We start from the raw sequence: 16,256 nt of genomic DNA, 5'->3' as shown, positions 1-16,256 counted from the left end.
TAGGAGAGGAAGAAGGGATGGGAGGGTTGGTTCGTTGGTTGGTTGGTTGGTTGGTCGTAGGGCGGCCTGCAAATTGAAAATTAATCCCACGCTCGTTTGTCGTTGGTTTTATCCCGGTCGATCCTCCTCTCATTACGTCATACGTCGCTTAGACAGCGTGCTTCCCGCGCGTTCAAATTGCGCTGACAATTTCATCCGTGCTGTCAACTGAATAAGCGAGTACTGGTACTGGTACTGTTGGTAGTGCTGCTGGTACTGGTGCTGGTGCTGTTGGTACTGGTGCAGGTGCTGGTGCTGGTGCTGGTGCTGCGTGGTCGAGTCACATTTACGAAGAAACACGTGACATCGGTTGATGTTGCTGCTGTGTTACAGTTCCGTGACTGCAAATCGGGACGAGCTTGGGATGATTAAAAAACTGTTGATAGGAAAAAAAAAGTCAGAGAGTGCAAACTGAGAAATCCTTATTTCTTTCTCTTTCCATTTTCTCCGTGCTCACGTTTTTTTGTCCTTTTCTTTGTCCCTCTCCCCTCTCCACCCTCCACCCCCTTACTTCTACAATCTCTTTCTTCTATCTTCTTTCTCTTTCTATCAAAGGTACACATATATATATATATATATGTATATATAGGTATATGTATTATGTATATAGGTAGATCTCTCGGAAAAGCTTGGGAAACCCTACTAATAAGTCTTATTCACGATGCAGCAGCAGCAGCAGAAACGTAAAGGTTTGAAAACCGTCGAGTGGGTGAAAGGGGAGGACGACGTCGTGAGTCCGCCGCAGCATCGCAATTTCCTCTCTCTCTTTCTCTTTCTATGCCAGATTCTCTTTGAAAAGGGAGAAGACCTTCCTCTCACTGGTATTACGTAAAACAAGGCGAAAAGCATTTAGCTCTTAGTTCGTTCATTCGTTCGTTAGGATATTCTTCGTCCATTTCCCTCAACGTTATATCCGTTACGTACATATTTACATTGATATACAATTTCATCATTTTCTATTAGATTATAAGACTATAAGATTACAAAAGATGGAGAAGCAAAATGTATTTATTTATTTGTTTTTTTAACCCAAAAAGATTGTTACCCTTGAAAAATAATAAATCATTATTTTCTTCTTTTTATTTTCTTTTTTTATATTATTTCGTTATAATGGGTAATAAAGTTTTCAAATTGAAACGTTCGTATAAATTTTGCTTAATGAAATCTTCTTACAATTAGTTATTCCGGATAGACGAAACCAGAGGGAGAGAGAGAGAGAGAGAGAACGTTAAACGCATTTACCGATACCACTGGCGACCGTCATGAATTTTGCGTTTAGTTTCGCGGCCACTAATTCTCTTGGCTTTTACGTTCGACTATTCAGAGAGCAAACTAGTAGTATCTCTTAACGATAAAATGGGTTTTGGGATTTATCCGAATGGATCTATCGATCAATCGATCTAGATCGATCAATTTTCCATTCGATAGGTGTGGTGGTGGTGGTGGTGGTGGTTGGTGGTGTTTCAACGAAAATTTTCTTTCGAATTAAACCCGAACTAGCTAATGTAATTTGTTTTTCAACGAACTATATATAATACTATTCGCTACGGATTCTATTCGCCGGTTTAAAAAGAATCCAAATTGTTCCCTTCCTTAATTTCTTTCGATTAATGATCCAAACCAGTAATACTTAAGCTACCTATCTACCTAAATATCTACCGCGTGTCGACCACGATATTGTTTCGCATCAGACTGACAAGTCAGGAAAACAGGAAGCTAAAATTAGAGCGGGTGGTTAACGCGTCGAGAGAGAGAGAAAGAGAAAGAGAGAGAGAGAGAGAGAGAGAGAGAGAGATAAATACGCCAGACGAGTTCGTCACTCTTCTATTTGTGAGCTTTACTGTCGCTAAAATTCTTTTTATTTACGTATCTACCTTTCTATGTATAATGCATACCTGTATCTATGTATAGAATTTGTGTGTACTTCATGATATACAATCTAGAAATATATTGTCTATCTTTTCTCTTTTTATTCTATATTCGTTATTTTATATCAACACATTATTTCCCTACGAAGTTTTTCTTTATTTTATCTGATATGTTAATTTAAATATTATAATAATAATAATACTTTGCATATATATCTTACGTATAGATTGATTGAAACGTATATTATTATCTTCTTCCTCATTTTATTAAGACTTTGTCCTGTTATAATAGCTTTTTTTTTATTACTATTTCTAGGAACGATTTATTTAATATTATTATCTCGTTAAAAAATATTCTTATATTTATTCGCGGAATCTCTTACTAACATATCTTCTACCTTTTCTTTATCTTTTTTATCAAACTATTATAGAATTTATGTTTCACTCACGATCAGCATGATTGAATTAACTCTCTATTGATTATATTCTTCCAACAGCGAATAGATACGAAAAAGTAATTGATTGATTTTTTTTTTTATTACCTTTTCTCTTCGTAATATTCTAAAGAAATAATTCTTATAACGATACAACTTTTTTATATTACATATTCAAACGTAATCCTAAAATTATCCCATTCCGAAATAAAATAATCATTAATATCAAACTCACATCCACGAATTAGCTGAACAAATCGTGACGATAAATAATCATATAAATCTAAATACGAAATAAATCAAACTAAACAGAATTTTTAAATTACCATCGTAATTATATCGATGAATAAAATATTATATATATATATATATATATAAGAGAAAAATGGAAAAAGTAATAAGAGAAAGGAAAAAGAGACAGGAAAGTCGGTGGTGTATCTGCAACTACCGCATGTTGAGGGAGGTAGGGGGATGGATGGGAGGGGTATGACAGAGTAAAAGCCGAGTGTATATCACTGGTATCAAAGTTATGGATGGCCCATGGGCACGCTAACCCAGTGACATCTCTAGGTCAGTCTCAACCCTCTATATACCCACCCTTTTCTCCCTATCTATCTCTCTCTCTCTTACTATTCTAGTATACTCACACAAGATATGGGATATAGATACATAACGTTATATACTGGTTGACACACACGTGTACAACAGAAGACACCTGCGACAAGGTGGAAATTTAGAAGCACGAGAGAGAAAGAGAGAAAGAGAAAGAGAAGGAATGGGATAGGAATGGGGTATTGGGTCGAGGGGGAAGGTGGGGGGTTGGAAGAAGAATAAGTAGTATAAGGGAAGGTTAAATAGATTTTTGGTTTCTCAGCAACGAAGGAACTTTCTACTAATAAGTATGCACGGACTTTCGTGATCGGCCGAGAAAGACACCAACACGATTACGACGCGAGAGCCCTTTTATGAATGCTATTATTAAACCTTAGCCGAATAAAACGAGTCAAAGTGCAACCTGAATTTCGAAGGAAGTCGTCTTAAGGTTGCCTTCTCTCTCTCTCTCTCTCTCTCTCTCTTTCTCTTTCTTTCTTTCTTTCTTTCTTTCTTTCGTGGCACGTATATACAAGATACTAGCTATATTCTCTTAGAGTATTATTCTCTCCTTGTTTCTTAACACGAACACGCGATCTTTGGCATGTTTGGATAAAAAGGAAGGTAAGGTCGTCGGGCGAATCGAGGTCACACACCACCTTTGGGATCTCCTATTTTTTATTTCCTTTTTAGTTATTTTTTTTTTTTCCTTTTTTTTTTTGTCGAGGGATGAAAAACCCTAATCCAATCGACGAAGGTACGGCAGAGTTTCCTTTTTTTCTCGTCTCTAAAGGTTGTTGTATTTTTATTTTTTAGTTTACGATATAAAAGAATTTTCTGCAATTTTTATTTTGGATACTTTACGTTAATGATCTTACGTATTATTCGTCGATATATTTAGTCTACTTCTTTCGTTGAAACATTTACATTATTCTTTTACCTTTTTTTTTATATTTCGAATTATAAATCACGTTGTATTAGATAAAATATTATCGTTCGATGAACATTGATCTTATTATGTTATTTTCGTTTAATGAGTTACAGTTTATTATATTTTTTTTTTTTTTTTTTAATTGTTTTTCGTGATTATAGTAGGATGGGACAAAAATTATCCGATCGTTTTAAATGTTTTTCATAGAAATTTTCTATGATAATTTATGTTGGTTTCTTTTAATTGTAACAAAGTTCTTGAAGTTTGTTAAACATCGTTTTTATAGAACTGTCGGCGGCTCATCTTTGTACATCAATTCTAAAGTTCTTCACTTTCGTCCGGAGAATAAATTAGTCATCATTATAAGACGGTTAAAATAATGAATTTTGTTTGGTCGAATATAACGTGGTAATTAATTCGACGCTTGATTTCAACAGTTTCGGTTAACAATGAGTTACGATCAAAGAGAAAGGATTTGTTGAACGCGTTGTGATTTTCCATATAAAATTAATATAATTATTTAATAACTTTTCAAAACACACTGTTTTATAGATTCAAAATGTGAAGGAGCATTCATTGTTATATTTTATTATACATCGAAGAAAATGTTATTTCAATTTTGTATATAGGTCAGGAAAGAAATGTCAAAAATATTTTAAACGTTATATTGAATTTTCGATTATCAGTGACCTTAACAGTATTCAACCGATTTAATGACTTTTTTCCCTTCTGTATCAGTCCTACATGTTGTACCATTCTGTTTTCGAAAATTAAGAAGACCTCATTATTTTCTTCTACCGAATGCTAAGGATTTTCTTTCTCAATTTCAAGGAATCTGTACGATTTTTAATGATTTTTAAAAATCAAAATATAAAAAAAAGACGAACATGGAAAAAAACAAAAAAATAATTTGTTTGTAATGTTTTAACGAACATTTATGATAATAATATATAAAAATCGAATATATGTATATAAATAAACGAAAAGAAAAATGTCGTATTAATTAAAACGTAATTAATAGCAGATATATGTACCAATCACATTCGAACGTGTTCGTCATTTTTCGACAAATTACAATTGCAATAACAGATGACGAAATGATGGATTTAAAATACTAATCGTTGGTAATGAATTTTTTGCACGATTTTGAAATAATTTCCATTTTTATCTTTTGTCCCACGTTTCAATGATCTTTCGTGATTATAAAATTATTTCTACGCCATAGACGAACATTAACGATCCTGTCTACTAGAAACCCCGTATAACACTATTGTTTCGCTAGCAACAATAACGTTTGATTTTCTCTTTCGTCGAGTTTACATAAAAGACCGGTGCAAACAGACCAACGTCATTTTAGTCAGATGAATCGGCAGATTAAAAATTTTCGTGGAAGAACCAATCCATTGTGTACTCGAGTAAATAAATCTACGATTTTAAATAATCTCTCTCTATTATATTTATAATTAATATTAAATTTTATAATTAAAAAATTATTAAAATGTAATAAAAAAATTATTGACACGTGCAGAAATGATATTACTTTTCTTATATTACGTATATTATAGAAGATTAATATATATATATATGTGACTTTGCGAAGATTGCATATGTATAACGGAAATAATATTCGTAATAAATAGAATTTCCTTATAAGGAAAGCCATATAAATAATGTTTAAAAACAGTACTTTCACCGAGGACAAACGATTCAGTCTATTATTTGATTTCGTAGAGGAAGGTACATCAAAAGGTAAATCCTTATTTTTAGATTACAATATACATATTTTTCGATGCATTAACAATCATTTAAGGTATATCGAATACAGTACTGTACTTTACTAATATTTTGGATTGTTTTAACGTTCCTTGACCAGTGATAATTTTCAATTAAAAAATAATCAATAAAAAATTACTTTTAGGGATGAGAAAATTTCGATGATTCTTCTTCACTCTCGTCGGAATAGAAAATAATATCTCGTTTCGATAATATTTCGATTATCGAAGGAACAACTTCAAGTTAAAAGACATATTTTCTTATAATATTTTACTAATTTATTTGCATTTTTGTTGATTATATTTGATTTTATTGAAATTGTTATATTAGCGAAAAATGATTGTACATAAATAAGAGTGGTTTAAGCCATCAGGGGGGGGGAGGAAAGAGGATAATATCAAGAAGCCACTAACAGCAGGATGATTCAAATTCATTAGCGGCGTTTAAGCGAACGGTTTAGTCTCGAAATGAATTCTGAAAGTGGGACGCGCACGTTTATTAGAAATTCCAGGATTATCCACTACGTGCACTACGTGTATTCGTTATATTTGTGTTTCAACCGTAATCCGAGGTGACAAGGAATTCGCATAGAACGAGGAAGAAGCGAGTAACGGGGGGGTCAATGTGCGCCACCGATGAGAAAAAGAAAACGAATATTCTGGTAAAGATAAAACAAACAACGTGAGAAAAAGAAAGAAAGAAAGGAAATATATGATTTCATTAAATGCACCACACTTATTTATTTTTAATTTTTTATTTCGTCTATGATTGTGTGTGTTCGAATGTTCGAAATAATTTTTTTCTCTATTAATATAAAACTTTTTTTCTATTTTTTATCTATGTATATTATATATTATTTTATTAATTTCTTCGAAATTATTGCAACGTGTTAGTAGATATTTTTTCTAAGACGATATCACTTCCACTTTCTTTCTTATTTAAATTATAATCAAAAGAAAAAAGGTAATATATTAAAATAAACAATGTGTGTTCGACGACAGCTACAATTTTTTTCTTTTGTAATACATTACGCCTGATAATACATACGCCTTTAGAAATCGTAGAAATTCCAAAAAAAAAAAAAACAAAGAACTTTTCTTTAAATACGTTTATAATTTACTCGAAGAAAACTTCAAATCTTTTTCTTTCGGATTGCATTTTGAATTATCTTTGACACGAGAGAGACATGAGAGAGTTTCGTTCTGCTTTTCATTATTCCGAACGCTTTCGACGAGTATTCTTTTTCAATCTATCTCGAAAGAGAATGCGCAGCACTTACTCTCTACCGAGAATAAAGAAAGAAAGAAAGAAAGAAATAAATAAAGAAAGATTGGGATAGAAAGAGAAAGAGATAGAGAGAAAGGGAAAAGGTATTGAGGGTTGGTGGAAGGTGGAACGGGGGTACGGGGGGGAGGAACGAAATGGAGAGATTGATAGGGCGACGAGTAGGTAGTGGAAAATCGAGAAAAAAAAAAAAAAAAGCAAGAAATACACATCCAACCGGATGGACTCTCGACGAACGAGGATAACAGCTTTTTTAATGGCTAGAAAATGGCTTGAACGGGATTCTCCCTCTTTTTTTTTCTCTTTCTTTCTTTCTTTTTTTTTTTTTTCGAAATATCTGAAATTAGTGCCGAGAAATATGATTACAAGAGAGAAACACGGATAAAAGGGGGAGAGATGTAAAAATGAGATGAAAAGAGAACAACACAGATCTCCTTATTCTTTTCTCTTTCACGTTACTTCGTTTAATTTTTCTCTAGAGTGTACTTAAAAAAAAAGAAAAGAAAAGAAAAGAAAAAAAGGGAAGGGAAAATTTAGTCCTCGATTTATCGTATCTCAAGGTTCTCTTTCTCTCCCCTTCTACCTCTTTTTAATCCTCTCCCTTCTTTCTAGTTTATGCACGCTACACACATACATACACACATACATAGATATAAAGTATGTTATTAATATTTACTCGAGAAATTTATTAACTACTTATTCGTCTTGCTTATCTCTCTCTCTTTCTCTCTCTCTCTCTTCGTTTACGACGTTCACAGGGATTACAGTTAATTATTCTTCGTCTTTGTTCATCCCATCGTTACCCTTTTTCAACCCTTCATCGTTCCTTTTTAACCCTTTTTCTTCTCGTACGCATATACAGGGTGTCTAAAGGTTCTTTTTTTTCGTAAAAACTTGATGAGCTTAAAATAGGGTTCAAATGAAAAATAAAATGTTTTATAAATATAATAGATCATTTAAAATTTGATACAAAAGTTATATAATATTATCAATCGTAAAACTATAGAAATGTATTGCATTGAAAATGTTACTCGATTCTACATGAATGCAAGTTTGATATCGTTTCTGATACGACAAATTTCTTATCGATTTTTATTAATTTCTACAAATTACATTCCTAATTCGTTCTATCGTAACGTCAAATTTACTAAGTTGCACTCACAGTTGCATTAAACTTCTTGTTTTCATTTTTACCAAGAATAAAAATATAACGAGTTCAAATCAGGATATATATATATATATATATTGCTTACAAAGTTTTTACGAAAAAATACTTTGTCAGACACCCTGTATATTCATACATACGCGTATATAAAACACATATGTGCGTATATATATATATATATTATACATAGGTGAAACTCTCTCTTATCTTTGGTTGAAATTTCCAGCCAATTTTCCACTCTCGTTGTGTTACAGAGACAAGCGATGATCCGTGAACTGAGAACGTAGACGGAAGAAAGGGTAGAAAAGCGGATCTCCTTCTTAAAGGATTTCGATCAGAAAAGAAAGCCCTTTCTTTTCGTTTTATCCCTTTTTTTCGTCTATCTACTTCTTCATATTCTTTTTTCTTCTTCTATTCTCTTTCTTCATTTCTTTCTTTTTTCCCATTGAACATCTTACCATCTTCGATATTTCCAATCCGATCAAAATCTTATATCGAACAAAATCATACACACGTATACACACGCTCATACGTTTGTAATATCTTATTACATCAAGTTATCAATTTTGAAAAAAAAAAAATAAACAACATTATTGTATTAATTATTCGTGATTTCAATGTTCGTTTGATTTATTGTAGTTAGAGATAGTTTCATTCTCATGGTTATTATTTCTGAAAAAAAAATGAACATGATAGAAGAATTGAACGGTCTATCTATTTGAAAAAGAATTCTTCCTAATAATAATAAAGATGTCATATAATATCTCTTTTATTATTTTTTACTAACTCGAGGAAACTTTAATATCCGAATCCCATTCTTCTCAGAAGATCATCCCCCATTTCTTAAAGACATTTTGTATGTACTTATTACTTATACATAGATACTTTAAATATAGATTCACTCGAGAAGAATGAAATTTTTCAAAAGTATCGATTCTTGAAAAAGAAAGAAGAAAAAAGAGGGAAAGAAAAGAAAGGAAAGGGGGAGGAAAAAGATAAAAAAAATAATATGTACGAAGAAGTTATCTCGTGGGAAGGAATAAAAATCGGTATAGGTGAAACGAAAGGATAAACGAAAATGAAGAAAGGGTTAGAAGGGTTGTAGAAAGGAAGATGATAACCGAGACCTTGCGTTTTTTTTTATTCTCATATATAAAGAAGGATTCGAGGTTTATGGAAATTTCTGAAACTCTTTGAGATTGAGATGCTCGACATGAGAAATCATTGGTTCTTTGGCCCCTTTCAATTAAATTTACCTCTCAGAGGCATCTTTGTTAGTAAGAATGATCCTTGTCTACGCAAGTTAGTGAATTTGCACCCCTTATCAATGGAATCGAGTTAACATTGGTAGGGAGTTACTGACTAGAAAGAGAAAGAGAGAGAGAGAGAGAGAGAGATAATTTGTAGAGATATCCGGTTAGGCAAAGACAAAGGAAGAGTTTGGTGGAGGAGGAGGGGGAGGTGAAGGTTGAGAAGAAGGAAAGGAAAGAGGAATAGGAATCGAAGAGGATGAATCAAAGGTCTTTTCGACCAATCGCACAACTATAATTGCTATGGCGTACTCTCACCACCACTACCACTACCACTACTATCTATCTATCTATCTATCTCTCTTACTTGCAATTAGCGGGGAACGTTAATCCGAATAGCGAGAGAACATAGTCGATTGGAATGTTTATCGAGAATAGTCCGGATAGTTCGATTACATCGAAATTTCTCAAACTTTGTCCTAATCGTTTTTGAGATATTTCGAATTTTATGGGGGCCTGGTGGTTGGTTGGGGGAGGAGAAGGGGAATTATTTTTTTTCTTTCTACGTGAGATTATTATCAATTTCGATATTTAATTATACATTACTAAAGAGAATCGAAACAAAATCGCGGGTGGGAGGTAGTTAAATGAAAGTATTTAGTTACGATAACTGTTTTCTTACAATCTAATAATATTAATAATAATAAAGAACAAAAAAGACATATAAGAAAAAGAGAAAGAAGTTTGGTAATCGATTATGTAGGAAGGGTCGAAACGAGCGGATAGGCCTCTCCCTCTCTCTCTCTCTCTCTCTCTCTCTCTCTCTTTGTTACTCCTCTGAGAACGATAATAATTCTTCTTTTCTCCCCCATACTCGTACTCGTAACACTGTCAGTCTCGTCGAGCGGAATACGTGACCTCGAACTTAGGAAAAGGCGACCACCACCGGTGATATGAGAAGAGTAGGAGGAGGAGGAGAAGGAGGAGGAGGAGGAGGAAGAAGAGGAAGAAGAGGAGGAGGTGAAAGAGGAGGAGAAGAATAACTAAAAGGAAGGGTGGGAAGTGTGGAACGATAAATCAAGCAATTAAGTGTGACATATTCGAGCAAATTTCTGGCCAGGGTACCTACGTAGATATTATACTAGACGAGAGAGTATACATTGAGCCGAGTCAGCTTGCACAAAATGAGAGAGTGAGAGAGTGAGAGAGAGAGAGAGAATTTGAGATAGAGAGGACTTCGTCATAAAACATCCAGGTTCGACCCACTTCTACTTTGTATACATCTCAAACGAGTACTCCTTAGCGCACGTAAACTCGCCAGGCTCAGCAACGTAATAATACGTCCCTGAGCAATGCATACTCGAGGATTTACGAGTGTTACCCCTTTCTCTCACACACACACATACACACACATTCTCATTCACTCGCTCATTTACTCTCTCTCTCTATTCGCTGACGCCTGCATTGTACGTTACTACCGCAGTGCAACCGTACTTACGAATATGTATGTATATGCATATACGTATACATATTGTATAGAACATATATATATATATGGGTATCCGTGTGTATGAAGCGTACGATGCGTGTCTGAAGTGTACGTAATTATGTCCGGGTTCGGTCCGGTTACATAGGCAAGCGGAATCAGCTGTTAAACTCCTTCTCCCCCTAGTGTAAACAACTCTCGAGTAAAGGCCGATGCGCTCGAATCTCTAACTACGCATATGTTTTATAGCTTGCTATGAGAAATGATCAATACTTATATACCTCTCTCTCTCTCTCTCTCTCTCTTTCTTTCGTTCTTTCATTCTTTCCTTTTTTTCTTTTTTTTCTTTAATCTATCTCCTTTATCTTTTTATATTTTCATTTTGATAATGTATAATCGTGTTTTATTATTTAACACGTTAGAAATTCCTTCTACTTGTTATTTTTGATCGATTGAGATCATGTTAAACAACGATGATGACGACTACAACGACGACGACGACGACGACGACGACGACGACGACGACGACGACAACGACGACGGTGTAATTACTCGACGATTTCTTGTCTCCTTCGTGTTTCCACGTATGTTATATGTATAATATATATCACTGTCGACGCTCTAACTATAATTTCTCTTGCTAAACGGGAAACGAGTCGATATCGCGTTGCGAGTACCTTGTGTTACCTATACATATGTGTATATATATGCATGCATGCATATATTATACGTATACAATACGTTTTCAATGTATGTAACCTTATACGTAATATACGTGTACCTAGCATACATATCCATCTACGTTCGGGGAAATTCTCGCGTGGCTCGATCGCATTTCCATCAAACATTTACCTTTGCATTTGTTAAATTATCTTCGAACGCAGCTTATGCTTTTTTGCAAAGCTCACATTAACGGATTTCTCACGCTATTCTTACTGGTCGTTAGCATTTTTTTCCAACGCTCCTACTACCCTCCCCCCTCTCCCTCCTCTCCTTCCCACCCTCATCAGTCATTTGATCAACCAACTCTTTACTTTTCTTTTTACTCGCTCGCGTTTAAATCAATTTTCTTAACCCTTTTCCTTTCAACACTCGTTTCTACCTATTTCTTTTTATTTCATACTTTTTTTTTCTTTCTTTAACGATAACGCATACCGATTTAAAGATAATAGAAAATCCATGCCAAAATATATTGCGAACAATGGTTTTTTTTTCTTTTCTTTGCTTTTCTTTTTTAGTTTTTTTTTTTTTAAAGACACAACAGGAACAACGTAAAAAGAAATAAAAATACCGGACGATCGTAGTTCTCGAAGCTTATTTTTTATTGCCTGGCAACGTTGAAAACTTTTTGGCAAGGAACCCGGGTGTTCCATTAATTTTCCAGGTAAAACCTCACCCTCTCCCATCTATCCTATTTTTTTTTATCTTCCTTTTACCACTGGATCGTCATTTCAAACTTTTCTCCCACTCGCTCGATCTCTTTTCCCTCCTCCCCCTCCCCCTCCCTCTCCCCGGCACCCCTTGTATAGAACGTTCGTTATTTGTATCCTAAATTTTTCCTGTTTTATACGTTTACCGACTTTAAACTAAACTAAACTATCTAGTCGATGATTGATAGGAAAGAAAGAACGAACGATTAGTTTAGTGTCTTGTTAAAACGTAAAGTCTAATGAAAATGTATATTTTGAATGGATGACAAACGATTTTATAATCTCGTAGGAAGAGAGAATCTTGTTAATTAAATAAAAAATATAAAATATAGAAATATATAAGAAAATAGATGGATTAATAATTTTTGTTCTCTTTTAAAAATTATATATTAGACTTTTGTATAAAATTTAATCTCTCTTTATAAGTAGAGACCAAACAAATGTTTTGTTATATATTTTCCTTTTAGAAATAATTAACAATGAAATTATTGAGAGATAACCCTTTTATCTATTAGATATTAAATATTTATTATTCGTAAATTATTATTCTTATTATATAAGACGACGAGACAACGATGTAAATATCATTTTTAAAATGAACAACAAAATTTGTGCAATTTTTGTATTATCTTGGACATTTCCAAGGGTCGAAAAGGGATTCTTCCGAACTGGATGGCTGTATCGATCAGGTTTGCGAAAGAAAAATTTCTTTCTCTTTTCCTCTCGTCGGATCGTTGCCCAGTTTACTCCCGGTTCCGTTTCTGCTTTTCCCGAAGGAAATAAAAAGAAGAAAAAAACAAATAAGAAAAAAGGGAAGCCTCCCTTTTCGCTTCCTTTTTTCTCCCTTCCGTTTATCTTCAAGTTTTTAGCCTAATCTCCTTTTCAAAGGGCAGACCGCTAATGGAATTTCCTCATCGACATAAATCCGTAATTTGCATTATTTCTGAAAATTTTCCCATGCGAAAAGTTATTCCTTAAAGACAATCTTTCTCGTTCGATTAATAATAACATTTCTTTCATTATTTTTTTCATATTTCATCAATCCTGAAAATTGAACGTAACCCTAATCTCCGATTCCCATAATCTAGGAATAGCATGATCCCTGGGTAAAGTGATGAAAGTCTAAGTTTCTAACACGTTTTCAATTTGATAAATATTCATGAATTTTTGTATTTTCGGTGACCCTTAGAAATCTAAATTCGTTGCACGCGATTACACGCTTTTTAACTTATCTGTTATAAATAATATTTCAATATAATATCCTATATATAATATGTTAGCTATACAGGAACAAAAGTTATATAAAATAAACGTATTAATATTCGACAAATTTGATCATTTTATTTAGATTAAATCTTAATCTCGTGATTAAATTAAAATTTCATTTTAATTGAAATTCATGTAATATATCGAGATCTAATAGAGAGTTACGTGATGATGTCATCGTTACTAGAAGAATATTTAACTTTCCTATAATTTTCTCTCTCTCTCTCTCTCTCTCTCTCTCTCTCTCATATGCATCTCTCGAGTTAAACAGATTAACTTGATAGTTTGCTTACGGTATATGCATTCACACGTTTCATAGAAGTTCTACAATTGTTAGAAATGTTAAATGTAAATTTCCAATCGCATCAACGATTTCCATATCCTTGTCTTGTTAGTTTCATACGTTGCAGAGTAAATATACGAATTGGTTGTAATCGTTGTACTGTGTGATATGTCTTTTTCTCTCTCTCTCTCTCTGAAGTGCACTCTGGAAGATGCTGTTGACGAGGTCTACCGCGAACGAAAGGAAATCGTGGATACGCGGATAACTCGAGTGACACTTGTTGGATCAAACTGCAAGACTGAAAACGAGATAGAGAGCGTAGTTTTCTAAGTGCTCGCTGAGTGTAGTGAAAAGTACCTTCGATCCTCACTCTTCTTCTTCTTCTTCTTCTTCTTCATCTTTTTTAAAAACAATGAAAAATAGAAAAATAGAAATTGTTATCTATAAAGAGAAAGTAGTACCTGATATTTTTCTTTCGGTTACACTTTAAACCGTCTCAAAGTAATTTGTCGGAAATTTTGTTCTCCTTTAGGTGTTTCGTTGAAATATTATTCGTGTCGATTTTTAAATGAAAAATTCGATAACATTTCAAAACATAGCTCTTATATTTCTATATACAGGTAGTCCTTCTACAACACGACATCCTGTAACACTATAAAAAAATTGCAACGAATCTTTGTATTTTCAAAAAACTTGCAAAGATGCACAATTTACGGCATTGCTTTCTCTGATATTTCCTGAACTTTACATGCTAAATTTATAATTCGATATGGTATTCTACGCGTAGACAAAAGAGTGTACTTTAATTTAATATAAAAAACATTAAAATCCATTTGCTGAAAGTATAAAAAATATTTACCGAAACTTTAACGACAACGTAACTATAAAATATTATACATTTTTTTTTTTTTTTTATTGTGAAATAGAATAGTTGATTCATTTTTGTCATTATTAACAATTTGCCTGATATTTATTTGTTCGTTTATTCTTTACTTTAATTTTCTTTTTAAATACATTTTAAAATGAATTTATAATTATGATCGAGATAAGCTTATAAAATGTTATACATACATATTTTCCATAGATTATGTACAGCCTACTTCCACATACGCATGATAATACACGTAGAAGGAAGTGCCTAATCAACGTGAACCAACCTTCGTGTGCGTGTGTTATGTTTTATGAACGTCGTGTCCTACCCGACACGTCGGATAAAACTGCGATAGATCAATTAGTCACGTTTCTGTCGTTTGTCCTCGAGAAATCCTCGATAATTATTCACCTAAAATAATACCTACAAGAATCTAGACGACAAAACTACAAATTGAATAGATAAATTAACGATAACGCTCAACTTTTCTAATACTCAAATTATTATATTCTTAACATTTATATATATAGAGATAATATTTCAAAATTACCAATTAATTCGATCGACAAAATTCAAAACAACGATGATCTCTAATGCCACCTAATTTTTTCCTTTTTTCAAATCTTATTTTTAATTTATTCGTAGTTTCAACTAATACGCAATCATTTCGTATTGATCCAATTTACCAAGTAAATCAATTCAAATAAAATATATAATATAAATTACAATAATATATCTCAAATTAAATGTTATAAAATACGTGTGCAAGAGTTTGTAGATAAAAAAGTATCTTATTTTTTTTCTTTTGTGTTTAATCTTTTTCTGCATTCGTCTAGTTATCATTCAGTTTGAAAGGAAAAGCCACGAAAGTTTTCAATGGGGGCCCCCTAACAAAAGCACGGGACCATTCTCAATTTGTCGTCGTCCTACTCATGTCAGTGATAATCGATCATTCTCTCTCTCTCTCTCTCTCTCTCTGTTTGCTCGAAGAAAGTGACAATCGTTTCCGATCGTTTGGTCCGTTTACAAAGCCCCGTTGCTTTCTACTTCCTGAAATTGACGTCGAGTGTTTGCTCGTTCCTTAACACTTTGACGATTGCTGTCACGTATACGGGATTTTTGCTAACCAATGGTTATCAGTTTTGTATGTGTGGGTATGAGTGTGGGGGGTGTGTATGTCACGTAAACGTGATTACTTTGTTATTTAAGTAATCACGATGTGATTTTAGTTACACGTTTATTTTATTTAGATCGAACGCGATTATAATTTATAGTTATTATATCATAAATTAAATTCTATATACGTGGATGTGTTTTTTTCTTTTTTTTTTTTTTTTTTCGTTTACGTTGATTACTTATACGCGGTTTTTTTTACTGACCGATGGTTATCGACTAGTGTCACGTAAACCTGACTTCTTTTTTTTTTCTCTTTTTAAAATAATTACAGTTTTAATTCGCGTTTATCTTTTGAAATGATTTTTTTTTTCCCCAGCCCCCTGTTATCTACAATTTTTCTAATTCCAATCGTTTCGAATTTTGTAATCTATGGTTATTGGTACTCTAGAATTATTTGTACTCTATCGTA

General features: G+C 33.1%; 1 protein-coding gene across 5 annotated transcripts in view; it reads left to right on the top strand.

Moving 5' to 3' along the window:
- LOC106788768 (acetylcholinesterase-like) overlaps positions 1-16,256 on the top strand; it is a 56,412-nt gene that overhangs the window by 17,567 nt on the left and 22,589 nt on the right. The gene's annotated exons all lie outside the window — the stretch shown is intronic.

Source organism: Polistes canadensis, unplaced genomic scaffold (assembly GCF_001313835.1).
Source record: "Polistes canadensis isolate GaletaPanama2010 unplaced genomic scaffold, ASM131383v1 scaffold_153, whole genome shotgun sequence".
Taxonomy (NCBI): Eukaryota; Metazoa; Arthropoda; class Insecta; order Hymenoptera; family Vespidae; genus Polistes; species Polistes canadensis.
This window is presented reverse-complemented; position numbering and strand designations above follow the sequence as displayed.